The sequence below is a fragment of the Epinephelus fuscoguttatus genome, linkage group LG10, assembly GCF_011397635.1.
Source record: "Epinephelus fuscoguttatus linkage group LG10, E.fuscoguttatus.final_Chr_v1".
NCBI lineage: Eukaryota > Metazoa > Chordata > Actinopteri > Perciformes > Serranidae > Epinephelus > Epinephelus fuscoguttatus.
Window position 1 is genome coordinate 9,563,681 of NC_064761.1, and position 19,157 is coordinate 9,582,837.

Here is a 19,157-nt window from a genome sequence, read left to right on the forward strand (position 1 = left end):
TTTTGCCAAGAAAGGAGAAGACTACTTGCTGAAATAAATGTATGTAAACAATGCAAGCCTTAAAAGTAAATTAAAGGAGAAGTCCGGTATTTTGCACTTTGAGCCTCATTTCTGGGTTGTTTATGATGAAATCGAGTGGTTAAGACCAAAATTTTGGCAATTGCTCCTTTTCAGAGAATTTGGCTTTCCCCTGCCTGGCTTAACAATGCTGTCGATGGCCATGTGTAAATCTGTCCTAAAACCACCCTAAACCTTCGTTTTCAAAGCCATGAAACTCACTGAGTGGTCAGTGGTGTTCGTTGATGTTCTGACATAGAAATCGTAAAAATCACTGTGTTGACCACAGACCTTATTTAGGACAGCTAATCAAAGTCTCATTCCAAAAACCAATTGTCTTTAAGACGAAGGAACCAGAAGTGCAAAAATGTTAATTCATTTACAGGTTTAAGGACACATTCCTGCAGCGCTCTATTTGGACACTTACTATATAAAATCAGACAGACAATCTGATAGGATTAATCTGAAGACACCAGCCTCATGTTTCAGTGTGAAACAGAGCTTTAGTTTTCTTTTGGTGCCAACTCCATTCAGTATGAGGTCAGTGTGTCAGCAGGAGCCCTGAAGCTTGGATACCCTCTATCTGGCATCTATCTCAGCCACAAGCAACAGCAAGCACACACACAAATGACTGTGTGCATGTGTGTGTGTGTGTGTGTGTGTGTGTGTGTGAACAAGACTGCCTACTCACACACACACACACACACACACACACACACACACACACACACACACACACACACACACAAACACACACACACACACACAGAGAGAAAGCCTTACACATCTTGAGGGCCTCTTAAGCTGAATTAATAATGATGATTTGGAAGAATGTGGGGCACATAACACAGGGAGTAGATCTACTGCTCCTAAGAGAGTTTCAGCGAAGATGACAGACAAAAAGTGAACAAATGATGACAATAATACATTAATAATTGTGCCTGAAGCTGTGTTACAACATGGAATATTAAGAGAACAGAGAATTTGCAGCTCACGCTCAGGGGTAGATTACTACAGATATAATCTGACTCTGACACACAAACAAAGATTTATGGAGCCAACAAAATCCATTATCTGTGTACATACAAGGCTCTTACAACCCAACGCTAATCAAGTAATGTGCTCGGACTGCAGTGAAATGACTCTTTGCTGAAGCATAATGTTGATTTGAATACTTTCCTTTGGTAATGTAATGAACACTGAGTGTTTAGATGGCCCGGATGCTTGAAAAAGAGAATCCCTACATGGTGGTGTTTGGTTAAATAACTCTACCTGAATGAGTCCAGAGGGTTTGGTGAGAATTGTCTCCACAACCAACACCTAGCTACATCACTCATCTTATCACAGTGCTAATTTAAACTAATGCTATGCTTGTAATGTTTGTGGCAAAAAGTTTGGAACACTCATGTGGCATGGTCTATAGAGCATTTTAAAAGTGTCATCCACCCAGAGACTTACTAAATCATAACTGTTAAGACTAAGAGCCTATAGTTGAACTTGCAGCCAGTGGCGGTTCTAGCCTAAATGGCGCCCTGGGCGACACCCCCCTATGCCCCACCTCCTAAAAAGCAAAACAAAATCCCACAGCGCAGCACAGCACTGAACACACAGTCAATTGGAGCAGAGCCTGTGTTGCGCTCAGGCAACAAATTCCAGCACTTGCCGCTCCTGCCGTCCCCCCACACGTCATGACAATGTGCCGCCCTGGGCAAACGCCCATTTGGCCCATATCAGGATCTGCTGCTGCTTGCAGCTCTGTGAGACTTTACTTTGGTACAATGCTGCTTTGAGTTAATGTCAAGGTTGAGTTACATGCGTATGTTCACAACAATGCTAACATCCTGATCATCATCCTCTAGGTTTAGCATGTTAGCATGCTAACATTTCCTAATATGCACTAAAAATGCACTGCATGCTCTCATTGCTTGTCTCACTGACATAATATACAGAGGGGGAAAATCTTTTTAAAGCTAAACGAGGAAAAAGAGGAAAAGAGATTCTTTTAACTGGACTCAAAGCACCAAGAGAAAAACTGCACTCAATGTTTAGTGGCCTTAGCAAACATATCAAAACAAATATTACAAACTTAGGAGCGCTTTTAGACTGATTAAAATTTTACTTCTCATTTTTTCATTAAATCATTTTTCATCTCAAGAATATGGCTTAAGTCAGACCGTTCTGAACCTACACAGATGCTGAGACACTCACTCACACTTTCATTACCAGACAGCTAGTTCAGAATTCTGCAGCCAGAGTGTTTACTTATAACAAAGAAAATGGATCACATTACCCTGCTGCTGAAGTCACTACGCTGGCTACCTGTATCTTTAAGAATTGATTTTAAAGGTCTTCTACTTGTTTATAAGGCTTTAAATGGCCTTGCCTCTCCATTTGTCAGAGATTTTCTTCCGTTTTACGTACCAGTCAGATCACTAAGGTCCTCCACTGCTTTACTTTGAAATCTTCCTCATGTGTCCCATAAAAGTACCGGTGAGAGTGCTTTCTGTTTTTATCCCCCTAAACTGTGGAACTCACTGCCTCGGAAAAGACCTGTCTTTTTAATGTGGATTTTTAATTTGGAGTAACACTTCAGTCTTAATTTTAAGTTTTAATCATTGGTTCTCACTTCATTTTATCTCTGCTGTTTATTATTATCATCTACTCATTATCATGGATTTTAAAATATACATTTTATTATTTTATTGTTATTTTCTAGTCTTGCAAAACTTTGTGTATAGATGTTCATGTTATCCTTTGAATCGTGTCTGTGTTATTTCAATTTGGGCTGCATGTTTGTATGAAAGGTACCATATAACTAAAATTGAGTTGAGATGAGTAAACAGAAAGTACAGCACAGGATGATGGGAATGTCATTAGTTTTGTGGGTATTTGGTAATAAATGGAGGGAGCATAATTAAACCCACATCACATAGGTGCAAGGCTATCAAAATACAGCATACATTACGGAAAGAAATAGCTAAGCCTCCATGCCACAAAAGTTTAACAAAGACAATGTTTCAATCCTACTTGGACTGTCATTGAGACAATGTATTGAAACTTATATTTTGTGGCATGAAGTGTGCAAGTGTTACTTCTTTGCTCAAAGTACAGTATTTGCTAATTAACCAAAGTACTAGACATGATGGAAAATCACCAGTTAATACAAATTAATCCTTAGAGGGTCATGAATGTTTCCAGTCATGGCAATCCATCAGATAGCTGTTGCAACATTTCACTTAAAACACACATGTCCCTCGTGGTTGCCCTTGATAGAAAGTCAGGGGATCAGTGAATGTAAAATTTTATAGTAATCTATCCAATAGTTGTTAGAATATTAAATCTGGGCCAAAGTGTTGGACTGAACTGATGACATGCCTACAGTCACGCTGCTAGCATGACCCAGAGAATTCAGTATACCAACAGTATAGAACAACCTGCTGAGCAGTTCAGAAGATGTCAAGGGCAGCAGTTAAAACAGTTCACTTCAACTATAATACAGAGCAGTCTGCAACTGGTTCAGGAACCACAGAGCCCTCATAAGCTGAAGGAAAAAGTCTTGGAATGAAATTACTTTTTCACCAGTTCAGAAGCAATAAAAAAGACCAATGGTTCCCAACCTTTTTGCCACGTGATGCCTTATTGTGAAATATTGTCTTTGTGAAATCCTTTATCACCGGTTATGGCCTCAGTGAGAACACAAGCTGTAGCACTAAAATCAAAGAGGGATTTTTCTACTCCAATTATTTTATGATTTTTACAAGCTGAAAGTATCCAGTATTTATCAAGGATTGATAAAACATTTATCAGAAAGACCTATAAACTCAGACCCTGTAATCTTTCTTCACCTATTACACTTCAGATGAAAATTAAAGTAATATTCTTACATCAGTATATTTAAATCATGACTCTCTGTTGCAGATTGATACAGCATAGTTGAAAAGAAAAGTAAGGGCATCACCATGTGGACATATTGTGAAGCGCAAAACATAACCTCTCTGATCAAAATAATATACAGTATTTAAGAGAATGTGCAAAGGAAATCAATTCAAATCAGATTGAGAACAAATTATGTACTTGCACAGTTAGACCCCTTAGTTTATTTTTAGTGTGAATGATTTCTACAAATAAGACTGATGAAAGTGTGACTATTTCCTTGAAGAACATGTAGAAAAATAAAAAAAACATTTTATTGTGTCCAGAAGACACAATTTAAGTAGACTGATGACATACAAAAAGTTTTATCCTTTTAACTACTGATTTAAATTTAACATTTAAGAGAACAAATTCTTTATTTGTACATTAGAAATAGATCAAAGTGCCTACATCTCTGTTGGACTGCATTTCATTAATCACATTCAGAGAGCAATGTCAAGAGTACAAACAACATTTACTGTATGAGCTGCTGCTAGTGTTCTTTGCCTTGGAGCGCTCTGTGTTGTGTGACAGTAAAAAGGTGTTACTTTGTTGCTTGGCAGCCAGAGGACTCTTTTATGAATGAGTAAATTAATCTGTATTCAGCCAGCTTCCCCTGGAGACTGAGGTCCAATAGGTTCGTTCTTCTCCTGAGCTGTTTCACATTTTCTCATAGTCTACCAAGCACATTGTGTGCTTCGGCCTTAACGGGCCTATGAAACTGTCGCCACAAATCACAGCAGTGCTCCTCTGTTGTGAGCCTATTGACTCAGTTCAGCTCCTAACACACTGCAGTAAACCTATCAAGGGCAAGAGGTGTGATTAATTTTCAGGCTGATTTAATGGCAAAGAAGAAAAGTCTCTACAGGTGCAATCATATGAGGTATGTCTGCGCACACACACACACACACACACACACACACACACACACACACACACATAGTGACTGATTGAGAAAAACACCCAATAACTCAACACAGCACACAGTTTCAGTTTGGGACACTGAAACTTGTTGCTGTTGTTTGTGTATTGTGTGTATTTCGTGGGCGTATTGCAAACAAGTGGAAAACTGGACATCATAAGCTAGCTCACTAGCTTAAAAACAAACACCCAACCATAGGATTTGAAAAGGCTTTTTACCACACTGAGGACTCTAAGTGCCTTAGGGATTTCTCTCTTGCTTCCATCTCCTGGGGACTCCAAAAAGCACATTTGTTTGGCTAAAAAAAAAAAAAATAAATAAAAATTATCTTCCAGTCTGTGCAGATGCCTCTGCAACTGTGATGTACTGTATTTGTTTTTTTACTTTTAATCATCTTCTGCCTATGCTTTGTGCTTGACATATAATACTGCAGTTCTCAGTGGTGGAAAAACTATTCAAATCTTTTACTAAATTAAAAATAAGGGTGTATGTAAGTATAGTACTGCAATTTAAGTGATACATTTAGAATTTTAATAGTACAGTAGTAATGACAACAAAAAGTACATCAAGTTTGCAGAATATTCCCTTTCACATGTATTCTTATGAATATATTTTGATGTTCAAAACATGTTAATATATATTTAGGAGTTGTTCCATGTGCTGCTAAATTTAAAAAATGTGGCATAGTGTTTATATTCAGTTTATATATGTCTCTTCTAAGTTTCTTCTAAGCCTGGAGTGAAACTGTTTTTGTAAAGTCACACTGTAAGAACTCATTAACATACAGAAACAGAGTATCTTAAAATCCTGCCATGACCCGGATTCGAACCGGGGTTGCTGCGGCCACAACGCAGAGTACTAACCACTATACGATCACGGCGAGCTGCTGCTAAGCCTGTATGCACTGAATAAACACCTGCTGCAGAGCAGCGTGACGTGTCAGAGAAGGCCTTTGTTACTGGAGGCTATTACTGGGTTTTTATGTTATGTTCTCACAGGATATAATCTCCATCTCAGTGTTCAGATCTATTTTCCAACATACAGTACAGTAAGAAAATTGTTTAGAAATAATCCCATGAGAATGGTCGCAGTCTCAGGTAAGAGTCTTAACCGTAACACACCTTAAACTTCAAGATAATCGAAACACAAAAATATCTAAATAGGCTTTGCATGTTGTTAAAGCAAAAAAAAGTTAAAAAAGTTACAGTCTATCAGCAATTATTCCATTAATAGTGTTAATTCACTGGGCTCCCCGCGGCACATTTTTTCAAGTATCAAGAGATTATATTAGAGTACAGCAGGATGGGAAACCTATTCTACAAGAGGATTTCCAAATAGATAATATAATGCAAGAAAAACATAACTCCAAAGGCAAGACAGAATCTTACAATTTAACCTAATACACAGGGTTTACTTGACACCTTATCGTCTCCGCAAGATAAGTAGTAGCTACTCAGAGTCCTAGGATGTAAGACCGAAGCAGGGACTCTTTTACACTTGTTCTGGACATGCAGATGTCTGAACAGAGCAGTACTAGAGATCTATTTTGGTTATTATAAAAAGAATTGTGGGGGTGGAGAGCCCAACCACCCCAAGACTGATATTACTGGGGTACAGTTTTACCAGTCTATATGAGAGGCAATATTCACTTTGTCAGACTAGCCCTAACAAATGTATTGCCATCCGCTGGAAAAGTGAAGAGTCCCCCAGTGTGTCTCTGTGGTTTAAAGAGCTCTCATCATACCTACCCTCAGAGAAGATTATGTGCAGGGCTGCCCCTGACCAAACTGGGGCCCTAAGCGAAATTTTATTCGGAGGCCCCCATCCCAAATGTATCATAGGTACAAAATGACCGTACAACAACTTGCCATTTAACTTGACAACCTTTACTGGCAATAACAAATGTACTGTAGATACAGTAGTTTGGCTGTATGAGTCAAATAAAATAAAAACTTCAACCTGAGATAAATAAATAAATATTAAATAAAAATAACTTCAAACTGAAATAAATAAATAAACAAATCTGAGTCACAAATAGCCATCAATTACTCATCAAAAGAAAGTAACTTCCACCACCTCAATCCCCCACCCTTGATTAAACACTGAAAATAAAATAAAAGAGGGAGACAGGTTTTTCCTATTTAATCTTATTTTGTTATATTTCTCCTTCTTCCCTCTCTGGAGGCGTCCGATCTCCCTCAGCCCCCGCCTCTCCCACCTTAATTAAACACTGAAAACAGAAATAAAATACAGAGACATTCTTTTCTATTTTCATCTTATTTTGTTATATTTCTCCCTCTCCCCTTTCTGGGAGCATCCGACCTCCCAGCCTGCACATACCCCCGAGGCTCGGGTCTCCCCCTCCGTGGAGTACACCCGCCCTCCCGTCCCCGCACATACTCCTGAGGCTCTTTTGGACGACATGTCGACAACTCTTCACCTGCTGCAGCTCTGCAAGTGCCTGCCAGCGCACCCCTCTTATTGTTCTGATGTCGAGTGCTGTCAAGCATTGCAGCGACGCATGGGTGGTCAGGTCTCTTCTCTCCTTCCTCGAGCTGATTCTACGCGTGCCTCACGGTAGCGCATGTGCGCATCCATTGCGCACATGCGCAAATGCGTCCCCTCGTGCAAAATGTGCCCCCCCATGGAAGATGAGGCCCTACGCACAGCGCGTGTTCTGCGTTTAGGGAGGGGCGGCCCTGATTATGTGTAATCTCAGGAAAAAGTCATTACTTTTTAAGAAATGCTGGGGAACCTTTGTAACCTTTTTACAAAATAGTGCCTCTCATGATTCTGTTGTACATGGTCAAACATGGCTGCACTACAGTCCTTTGACTGTAGACCAGTCAAAGTCAGGGCAATCTTTCATAAAGGCTACATATAGTGTAGCATTATGTAAAAGTATAGTATATTCTGTATATTATCTTGTCGGGATGTCTATCTCTTGTACATATATGATGTTTACATTTGTGTCTTTTTTTTTGATCAGCTTGATTGTTGTTTGTGTTATTTTCAGTGTGCACTGTTATAAATATTGTTATAGTTATTACTGCCATTATTTAGCTTGTTGTAATCTGTTTTTTGTTAATTAGATTTGTTGATGAGGATATTTGGGAGGGGGTGGGGTGTCGATTCAAGTTGCATTGGGTGGTAGCCTAATGCAGATGGTAGGCTAATTGGTGTTTTTAGTTTTAGTGTGTGGTTATAATTGATAATACTGAGTTGCACAATAACACCGCATCCTACACTGACCTGCATAAATCTCACTTCTCCTTGTTGAATATGATTTTGCAAATCCTATAACTCAACAGGCCTACCTGCCTGTTCTTTAGCAGGTGAGTAAAGCAACCAGCAAAGGGTTCTCCTTATGTTTCACTAACTTAACTTCAAATTAATGACGTGAAAATGAAATGATTCCTCTGCGACAGACATCTTCTGAAGGACTCCACCACAGCAAAAACTGCCTCTGACGCAGCTGACCAATAGAGGGCGCAAGTGCCGAGCCTCATCTCTAACTAAATTTAGCCTCATCGAGTCAGCAAAGCTTATAACTTTAAATTACACCCCCCAACACTCCTGTCTACTCAATAATTCCCATGTTATGTGAGAAAATGATACAACTTCCCACTATGTAACGGATTAATCCAACAATCACTTTAATCAGATCATTGATCACATTATTTACAATACTTGCGTGTTTGTGTGTGTGTGTGTGTGTGTGTGTGTGTGTGTGTGTGTGTATGTGTGTGCATGTGTGTTTCTTATTGCAGACTGACAGTCCATAGTTGGGCAGTTGCTTAGTTCACTTTCCTCTGTTGTCTTTGAACACACCATCCCCACCAGGCCTGGAATTTCGTCATTTTAGGATCAAGGCCACTTGGCCTTTAGTGTTGTCAATTTTTTGAGGGCACAAAGGCCAAAATCCAGGGCAGAAAGGCCATAAAATAAAACAATGATTTTAAGTCCAAGTCCATAATTAATTTAATTGAAGGACTATAACTATCTGTGAAATGAATAAATAAAAAAAGAGTTTAATAGGTAATAATGCAATTTATTTAATAGCACTAATAAACCCAATGTGTTTTGAATATAGAACAACCAGGTTTATGTATTTATAAGCAAACAATCTTAAAAATTAGGCCTAAATATTTTTTGAGTGTAGTACATGATAAACTGATTCACTGAACAAGTCTGGCTTACAATTATTTTTGATATGTTGTTAGATAGCTAACAAACAAACAAACTACAGCAGGGCTATTCAATTACTATTTCAACTGGGCCGCATTTCAAAACCAGATCATGTCAATGGGCCACAATCAGTGGAGCCCTGATGCCTCGATTCACCATGGCAACCGGAGAGAAAAAGCGATCAACTTATTTTACACCTGTGGAAATGGAGGTGCTCATGAATGCCAACAGCGAATATGAGCATATATTTCGTAAAGGAGGACACTCACTGTCTGCAGGTCGGCTGCCTCAGGTACATGTTCAGATAAAGTGTTAGCCTACATACAGACAGCTTTCATTTTAGTTTGTCTTTAACACTTTGCTGTTTACCTCACGAGCACGATGTGTTTGTGTCGACCACAATCATAAATCATAATAGCGGTGAATGAGAGACTGCGGACAGAGCGGATTGAAATATGGCTTTCTACATGCTGATCACATGTATTGATAAAGTATTGGCTTGGCTGGCAGAGGTTTTATTGCACTTACTCACAGTAACAAGCATAGTTGTCGTTAACTAGAGTAATCTTGAAGTTATATTCCCTTCATCTGCACCGCAGCCTCTCTGCTGTTTTTATTTTTTTATTTAACCTTTATTTAACCAGGAAGATCTCGTTGAGATTAACAACCTCTTTTTCAAGGGAGACCTGGCCAAGATAGGCAGCAGCAAGTACAAAACACACTTACAAATTACACAGATAAACACAGACAAATAAAAGAAAAAAGTATTGAATTTACAAGCAGATTATGAAAAACAAGTACATGTAGTGGAGTTGGCCTCAAGTATTCTTAGTTTGGATTTAAAGGCGCTCAAAGAAATTAACCCTGTTAGTTTCCAGTCATTTTGCAACATATTCCATGCTAAAGGTGCAGAGTAGACAAAAGCCTTTTTACCCAGTTCAGTACGGGCATATGGAACAGAAAGCAACAAGTAGTCCTGAGAACGAAAGGAGTAAGGACCAGCACTTCTCTGTGCAATTAAGGAACAAATGTAGGAAGGCAGTAGACCAAGTAAAGCCTTATATATAAAAGTATACCAATGACTGAGCCTTCGGGTGGCCAGAGTAGCCCATCCAACCCGAGAGTATAACTCAGAGTGGTGTGTCAATGGTTTATAATTAGTGAAGAACCTTAGAGAAGCATGATAGACAGTGTCAACCATATGAAGACATTTGGCAGAAGCATTCATATATAAAAGATCTCCATAATCCAACACTGGTAAAAAGCTAGCAGCAACAAGTCACTTTTTGACATTAAAAGAAAAACATAGCTTGTTTCGAAAGTAAAAACCCAGTTTTATTCTCAGCTTCACAAGTTTCTCTATATGCAGCTTGAAAGTGAGGGAGTCATCAATCAAGACACCCAGGTATTTATACTCGTGAACCACCTCTATTTCATTTCCCTCGAGAGTGGTCACTGAGGGGATAATTTGTGGCCTCTTCCTAGAAATAGAGAACAGCATAAGCTTAGTCTTGTCTGCATTGAGAACAAGTTTCAGCTGAAGTAATGAGTGCTGGACAGCAACAAAGGCTTTCTGCAGGGATTCAATGGCCTGAACAAGAGTTGATCCACAGCAGTAAATAATTGTGTCATCAGCATAGAAATGCAAATTAGCATCTGTCACATTTACACCCAAATCATTGATATAAATAATGAATAAGAGGGGACCTAATACAGAACCCTGCGGCACCCCCTTGTGGACAGTAACAATATCAGAACACAGGCCATCATATTTAATGCACTGATTACTATTACTGAGATAGTTGGTTAACCAAGTAACTGCTTGCTCCGAGAGTCCTGACTGCAAGAGTCTAAGTTTTAAAATATTGTGGTCAACCATGTCAAACACTTTCGACAAATCAATAACAAGAGATGCACAATGTTGTTGTGCATCTGTTATCAAGTGCAACAGAAATATTGTCTGACTTCACTCTGTTGACTGTGTGTGTGTGTGTGTGTGTGTGTGCGTGCGCGCGCACGTGGGCGCGCTGTACATGGGAGAAAATTGCTGACCGAGTCAACGCATACGTTTTTATGCACTAGTCCATTAATTTAACATTTAACCACACTTAATTAAAATCGTAGCATACAGGTGAAAAAGTGGTGGATTGGTTTTTAATAAAATCTGATTTTCATATAGGTGCAGTCTCACGGGAAAAACGCATTTGAAAGCAGCTTAAAATGAAATATAAAAACATCATTCAAACAGGTAAGGCATATTTGACTTGGCCATGACTGTATCTTTCTTTAGTTTTATTCATATTTGATTTACTAAACAAAGTAGCTTTAATAACATATCATTCAGTGGCTATTTCTTTATGTACTGTAGGTCACTAGTAATTTAACCCCCCCACCCCCCAAAAAAATACTCAACATTTATGTCCTCTTGCCTAATATCCTGCTTAGTTACATTTGAGTTCTACTCAGCCAACAGAAAGAAGACAGAGGCCGCAAAACATCACCAATATCATATAAACAGCTACCATTAGCAAAAAAAACATAGCGCGATGCACAACATTTGCTCTGATGAGAACGCACATCCGTGGTGTGTCAGATTTGATATGTGTGGCCGGAAAATGTTGTTGGGGTAAATTATTGAGTCTAATGAAAAATGGTATCGTTCAAACAGATATTCAATGAGGAATGACAGCACATCTAAACAGGGTCTGAAGATCCTCTCCCGGCGTAAAGCATTGCGAATTAATTCTGCCTCGATACTGATCAGATTTCCTACATACGGACAACCCATGTCTGTCTGCCAACTTGCTTCAGGCTCGGCAGTAGGGAGGGGACAGGGTGAACTCCAGCCAGCGAGCAGGTTAGGTTCACAGAGTCAGTTGCCATGGTGATTGAACTGAAAACCCAGAGTTTCCCTCATTTCAGCGTTAACATACTCAGAGTTTTCACTAAAACCACTTTCTGGAATACCCCCAAGATTGGTAAAAACTCTGAGTATGTTGAGCCAGTTCAGCATAACCCTGAGTCAGTTACTACAGCAACATACTCCTGCTGGCTGGCAGGTTTGCTTCATCTAAGCCTGAGGCTGATCCCCTGCTGAGCGTGTAGCAGGAAGGAGAGACATGGCGTGTCCTATGGTGTGTGAAAAAGTCGTGGACATTAAGGCACAGTTTATTCACAGGCTGCTGCGTAAATGATGATTACACCCCGTTTGGATGTCTTATCTTTCCCAGAGGAGTGTCTATATGAAAGTTTCACCTCACACTCTATCATTTATCTTAACAATCTTCTTCACCCAGATATATCAGACATTACACACTGTGCATTTGCATCATCACTAGAGCGTATTTATGCATTGCCCTTTGATTTCTCCCAGGCGGCAGTTTTTTTTATAACATCAGAGACACTGAACACATCAGCAAGACAGCAGTGTGTCTGGCTGTAAGAAAAGTGATGCTGGCTCTGAAAAGACTTTTGCCCATTTTTACGGATTTTCCTGGGCATAAATCTGAAAGGATTATCAGAGGAATTCCACAGAATTGCAGGGTTGTGAGTGTTATTAAGTAATTAATCTACTTGGATACATTATGCAGTGATTTATGAGTACTTTTCATATATTAAAAGACTCCGCTGTGTGATTGGCTCATTTATGGGACTTACATCCCCATCGTGGCTCCATCTAAGCATAAAGGAGATAACGTGACTTGGAAGTCATTTCACAGCAATTCAGCGATTCAGTTAACCTCAGCCTAATGTTGCAAGAATGACATAAGTATAAACAATATTTTTGTTTTGATTTTGAGTTGCTGCCAGTGTGTTTGGGCCCCATCAGATTACAGCTGAATAAGAGGAACACATTGGAACAAGTGCCCCCACGTGATCATCATTAACCCTCAGCAGACTGAAGAGGTTTCAGTTACTGTGATCATTTTGGCATTCTGTAATGTTGTTGTACAATTTTAAACAAATGTATCAGTATTGTCAGAATCACGAGACTTTTAGGGAGAATATATTTCTGGATCACATTTAAGAGTAAGAGAGTGGAGTTATGAAGTGAAGACAACAGCTAAAAAAGGTCTAAATTATCATTAACAGTATGAACACAGACTTACAAACAGAATCACTCTGTCATTTCACAGTGATCTATATTTTAATTCATATTTTCTGTGTGTGTCACCACACACTGCGCTACAATAATATCTGATCTGATGAGCTGCGCTGCTCTGAAACAGCTGACCGCGCCGATTGTACATTACACCGCCGGGTAATCCTCTAACATAAGTTCACTTCAAAACAAATGAGTGATGCTTTGACCTGCAGGGTATTCTAATATCTTTACTGTGGCCATTCTCACCGCAGTTCCCCCGAAAAACACACCTATTGAAACTGGCAGAATGAAAACAGTTAGGCTGTTCTGCTGTGAATGATTTATTTAAAACTTTTACTTCTAAATCATGTTATTTAAAAAATCTCATTGTGTGGCAGAGGACACATTGTAAAGTGTAAATTATGAGGTTTCTGTCAATATTTTTTTCACGCTTGTATGATAAAAACTTAGGTGGAGACATTAATCCAAATAAATGACATATTAATCTAAATCCTGCTGAGCTCTGCGATGCAGGTTTCATTGAGCCCCCCCCCCCCCCACACACACACTTCCAGCAAATTGTGTACTGTGCAAAGCATTGTGGGGGGTTTATAACCACGGAGGATCCACACATGCATCCTTTGAATTTCTGTGAAAGAAGGCCTCGGAAAGAAACTTGGAAGGATCCTTGACATTGGAACAGTCCTTCGGCGGGGGTCGATGATGTAACGCCCTTCAAATTCGGCCGTTTGAGGATCCTTCCTTGACATTGAGAAACACCTACTGTGAACATGCTTCCTTCAGGCTGAACATACTCAGAGTTGATTGAATTAATTCTGATCAGCTGTTCTGTAACCAAAAACTCAGAGTTTCCCAGCTCAGGCTCAGTCAACTCAGAGATCGGGATTAGACTCAGTTTGTTGAGCCTGCTTTGTGAGATAGGGTCCTGGAGTGAGACCGCTTTTGTTAAGTCACACTGTAATACTGAGAACTTCCTAATGTATAGAAAGAGTATCTAAAAATCCTGCCGTGACCCGGATTCGAACCGGGGTTGCTGCGGCCACAACGCAGAGTACTAACCACTATACGATCACGGCGAGCTGCTGCTAAGTGTGTTTGCAGTGAATAAACACCTGCTGCAGAGCAGTGTGACGTGTCAGAGATGGCCTTTGTTACTGGAGGCTATTACTGGGTTTTTATGTTATGTTCTTAGAGGATATAATCTCTAGCTTAGTATTCAGATCTTAAAGTCCTATTGTACTCATTTTTTGGGTCATATTTTTATATTGGGGTGTTGATGACAGCTGAAAGTCCAAATGAAATGAATGGCAATGTTGTAGTCCACTCACTCTTAAAGGTGCACCTATATTTTGCAGCTCCACACTTCGCTCTACTCTTTGACCCTTGCTCAGGCCGCTGCTGTTCTTCATTCTCTGCCTGTTGTTCAGTGTGCTGTTCTGTCTGTAGCTGTTCTTTCTCTTGTTCTGTCTGTTGCTGTTCTGTCTCTCGTTCTGTTGGCTGCTGTTCTGTCTGTTGCTGTTCTGTCTCTCGTTCTGTTGGTAAATCTACACTACCGTATCAGTTACAACATGCTTTTTTCTAGAGTACCATTTAGCTAACGTTATATGGAGATGTCAGCTAGCTAGCCTCAGCAGCTAGCTGACATCTCCACATAACCAGGGTTTCTGCAGGTATCAGCAAATCTAATTTAATGCTTTTTAATGCCCTTTTTAATGCCACTTTCAAACACATTTAATGCCCATGTCCAACTGCAGATACACACATACATACATATATGTGTGTGTATATATATATATAGTACAGGCCAAAAGTTTGGACACACCTTCTCATTCAGTGCGTTTTCTTTATTTTCATGACTATTTACATTGTAGATTCTCACTGAAGGCATCAAAACTATGAATGAACACATGTGGAGTTATGTACTTAACACAAAAAGGTGAAATAACTGAAAACATGTTTTATATTCTAGTTTCTTCAAAATAGCCACCCTTTGCTCTGATTACTGCTTTGCACACTCTTGGCATTCTCTCCATGAGCTTCAAGAGGTAGTCACCTGAAATGGTTTCCACTTCACAGGTGTGCCTTATCAGGGTTAATTAGTGGAATTTCTTGCTTTATCAATGGGGTTGGGACCATCAGTTGTGTTGTGCAGAAGTCAGGTTAATACACAGCCGACAGCCCTATTGGACAACTGTTAAAATTCATATTATGGCAAGAACCAATCAGCTAACTAAAGAAAAACGAGTGGCCATCATTACTTTAAGAAATGAAGGTCAGTCAGTCCGGAAAATTGCAAAAACTTTAAATGTGTCCCCAAGTGGAGTCACAAAAACCATCAAGCACTACAACGAAACTGGCACACATGAGGACCGACCCAGGAAAGGAAGACCAAGAGTCACCTCTGCTTCTGAGGATAAGTTCATCCGAGTCACCAGCCTCAGAAATCGCAAGTTAACAGCAGCTCAGATCAGAGACCAGATGAATGCCACACAGAGTTCTAGCAGCAGACCCATCTCTAGAACAACTGTTAAGAGGAGACTGCGAATCAGGCCTTCATGGTCAAATAGCTGCTAGGAAACCACTGCTAAGGAGAGGCAACAAGCAGAAGAGATTTGTTTGGGCCAAGAAACACAAGGAATGGACATTAGACCAGTGGAAATCTGTGCTTTGGTCTGATGAGTCCAAATTTGAGATCTTTGGTTCCAACCGCCGTGTCTTTGTGAGACGAGAGAAAAGGTGAACGGATGGATTCCACATGCCTGGTTCCCACTGTGAAGCATGGAGGAGGAGGTGTGATGGTGTGGGGGTGTTTTGCTGGTGACACTGTTGGGGATTTATTCAAAATTGAAGGCACACTGAACCAGCATGGCTACCACAGCATCCTGCAGCAACATGCCATCCCATCCGGTTTGCGTTTAGTTGGACGATCATTTATTTTTCAACAGGACAATGACCCCAAACACACCTCCAGGCTGTGTAAGGGCTATTTGACCAAGAAGGAGAGTGATGGAGTGCTGCGGCAGATGACCTGGCCTCCACAGTCACCGGACCTGAACCCAATCGAGATGGTTTGGGGTGAGCTGGACCGCAGAGTGAAGGCAAAGGGGCCAACAAGTGCTAAACACCTCTGGGAACTCCTTCAAGACTGTTGGAAAACCATTTCAGGTGACTACCTCTTGAAGCTCATGGAGAGAATGCCAAGAGTGTGCAAAGCAGTAATCAGAGCAAAGGGTGGCTATTTTGAAGAAACTAGAATATAAAACATGTTTTCAGTTATTTCACCTTTTTTGTTAAGTACATAACTCCACATGTGTTCATTCATAGTTTTGATGCCTTCAGTGAGAATCTACAATGTAAATAGTCATGAAAATAAAGAAAACGCATTGAATGAGAAGGTGTGTCCAAACTTTTGGCCTGCACTGTATATATATATATATATATATATATATATATATATATATATATATATCGACAATGCTAATCTTGAATATTTGAGAAAATCTAAATTTACATTAACTGTTACTCTATAGTGAATTAGAAATGGCACACAAGACGGTTTAGTCTCAGAATTTATTTGCATCTTTCAAGTATATCAAAACCAGCCTGTGATGTGATAACATGTTTACATGAAGTTCGGTGCTAACGGAACTAAAGAATCACATGGATTTAACTTTGTGTATGATTATTAGTGCATATGTCTTAGTTCGTTTCCTTTTTGCTCCAACTCTGTCTCAACGTTTTTCAGCTCAAGGCATTTGTCCCTGTATCTTCTCCTCAGAGCATTTGACTTGGTGATCATTTGAGCCATGAGTGAATTGCCTGCTTTGTTTTCAGCTTTCTCAGCAAGTTCATCAGCATCCTTCTGAAGGCTGGCGCACACCTCTGTAAACACAGCCTTTTTCTTTCTCAGTGCTTCCAGCTCATCCTCCAATGCTTTTCTTTTAAGTCCACGCATTGCACCTTCTCGCTTCCTCCTCTCTTCCTCGAGGTACATCCTGTATTTTGTCCTGGCTGAGGCTACAGAAGCCAGTAGTTCTTTTGTGAGGGGCACTTTGAGAACACCCCCACAAGCTCTGACCTGGTCACAGACTAGTCTCTGGGCCTCAACAGTTTGTTCAGTTATGTTGCAGGTCTCCACTTCCCTGTTGACCGTGAAGCCTCTCTCCACTGTAGCTTGCCCATGAGATAAGAGCAGCAGGCGTTGAAAAAAACTCTGCAGCTCAGGATAAGCATGGTTGAGAGTTTCATGAAGAAAAACATCAAGCCGCTGATCCATGGGTTTGAAGGAGAGAAACTCCTGGCTGTTGCCATGCTGAGAAAGAAAGCTGTCGAATTGTTGCAAAAGAGCATCACCTGCAATGGACAAACACAAAAATAGGTCATTAAATCACAATATAAAAATACTCATTTATACATGTCACATTGATACAGCATACTAATGTTTGTTTGTAAAATTTGAGTTTGAATAAATAATGTAAAATCTACTAACTCTTCATCATTTCAGACAATATTACACCCTTTTAATTACCCTAAGGGTCAGAATTTCCTCTTCATTTGGCTATAACTTAAACTGTATTACATGTTTCTTTGTAACAAGCCTTACTTTTACATAAATTTTGAATATATTATTTCAAAGTCTTCACTAGGTCAATAATACACTGTGGACAAATTTACTACCATCTGGAGTTGTTTGTGGCTGACAACAGCCACTAAAATAAACTGAGGTAAAAACATCAGATAAATATCATGAAATTGACATTTAAAGAGTTATAAAATACATTTTTATTTATTCAATTTACAAATTTAGTACATTTGATCAGAACTGAGATTGATTAACAGATTTATAGAAAACAATTTGGAAAAAATATTGATCTGATATGTTTTTACAGCAGTTTATTTTAGCCAAACAACTTCAGATGGTAGTAAATTGAGACAAGGGTCAATTTACTAGCATGCACATTAAAAAGATTCAAGTGTAGTGAGAATACAGTTTATGCAAACATACACAAAGCAGTGCTAAACCTTGATTTTGAAACTATACCTTTAACATTCCTACCAGCTAAGACACCGCCTGTCAACTGCCTGTCCTGCAGGAATCTTTGCACGAGTGACTTCATCTTTCTCTTGCACCATTCTGGGTCTCTCGTCACGTTGGAGGGGTCCAAGAATGCAATCTCCCTGACAGAGGGATATTTCAACGGGCTCTTTTCTTGGATTTTCTTCATGATTCTGGAGAGGACCATTATGCAGTCCCTTCTAAACTCCAGGGCTGAGAGCTCACCTACTCTGTTATTTGGCTTGCTCTGCAGAGCCTATCAAAGAGGGACAGCACACAGCATAAGCAATATATGGGGAATGAATGCAGGTTTAGGTTATAATTTTTTTGTGTCATAGAATATAATTCTTATTGTCACTGCTAATATTGTTGCCAACATTCAGTTGTGAAAATCAATTCTGCAGCTCTCTACATGGCAACAAAAGACAAAAAAAGAAACTAAACAATACATTAAAAAAATACCTTAAGGACAGACTCAGCACCCAAGCCCATGTCAGCATGACATGCACTGACACAGTTCTTCTGGCCATCAGGGTCAAGTTTGGTCAGTTTAAAGGAAGTGATGTCTTGGAGTAACTCCCTTTTGATGAAATGTCTCTCCAGACTCTGGAAATGAAAAACAGATTTGTCTAATTATTTAACATCCTGTTAATCAGCTTTGAATTCCACCCAACACACATGTTCTACATAGTTACTTATTCATTTAAAAATAGCCATGTAAATTAAACAAAAATTTAGACTATTACCATCATCAGCTCGGTCAAGTCTTTGCACAGAAATGGCAGGACAGGCTCATCAGTCTGGTACTTCTTCAAGAATGGGCAGAAAGTTCTGGATATTGCCATGTAAAAATGAAGTTTAGCTAAGATCAGGGGATCTTTATTTGCTGCTTCAGTGGTATCAAAAGATGAGGTTCC

The 19,157-nt window shown here is 39.6% G+C and overlaps 2 non-coding genes across 2 annotated transcripts; both read right to left on the bottom strand.

Moving 5' to 3' along the window:
* Positions 1 to 5,699: 5,699 nt before the first annotated feature.
* trnah-gug (transfer RNA histidin (anticodon GUG)) lies at positions 5,700 to 5,771 on the bottom strand. The gene has a single exon. It is a non-coding gene; the product is annotated as a tRNA-His (tRNA).
* Positions 5,772 to 14,188: 8,417 nt separating this feature from the next.
* On the bottom strand, positions 14,189 to 14,260 carry trnah-gug (transfer RNA histidin (anticodon GUG)). The gene has a single exon. It is a non-coding gene; the product is annotated as a tRNA-His (tRNA).
* Positions 14,261 to 19,157: the final 4,897 nt, after the last annotated feature.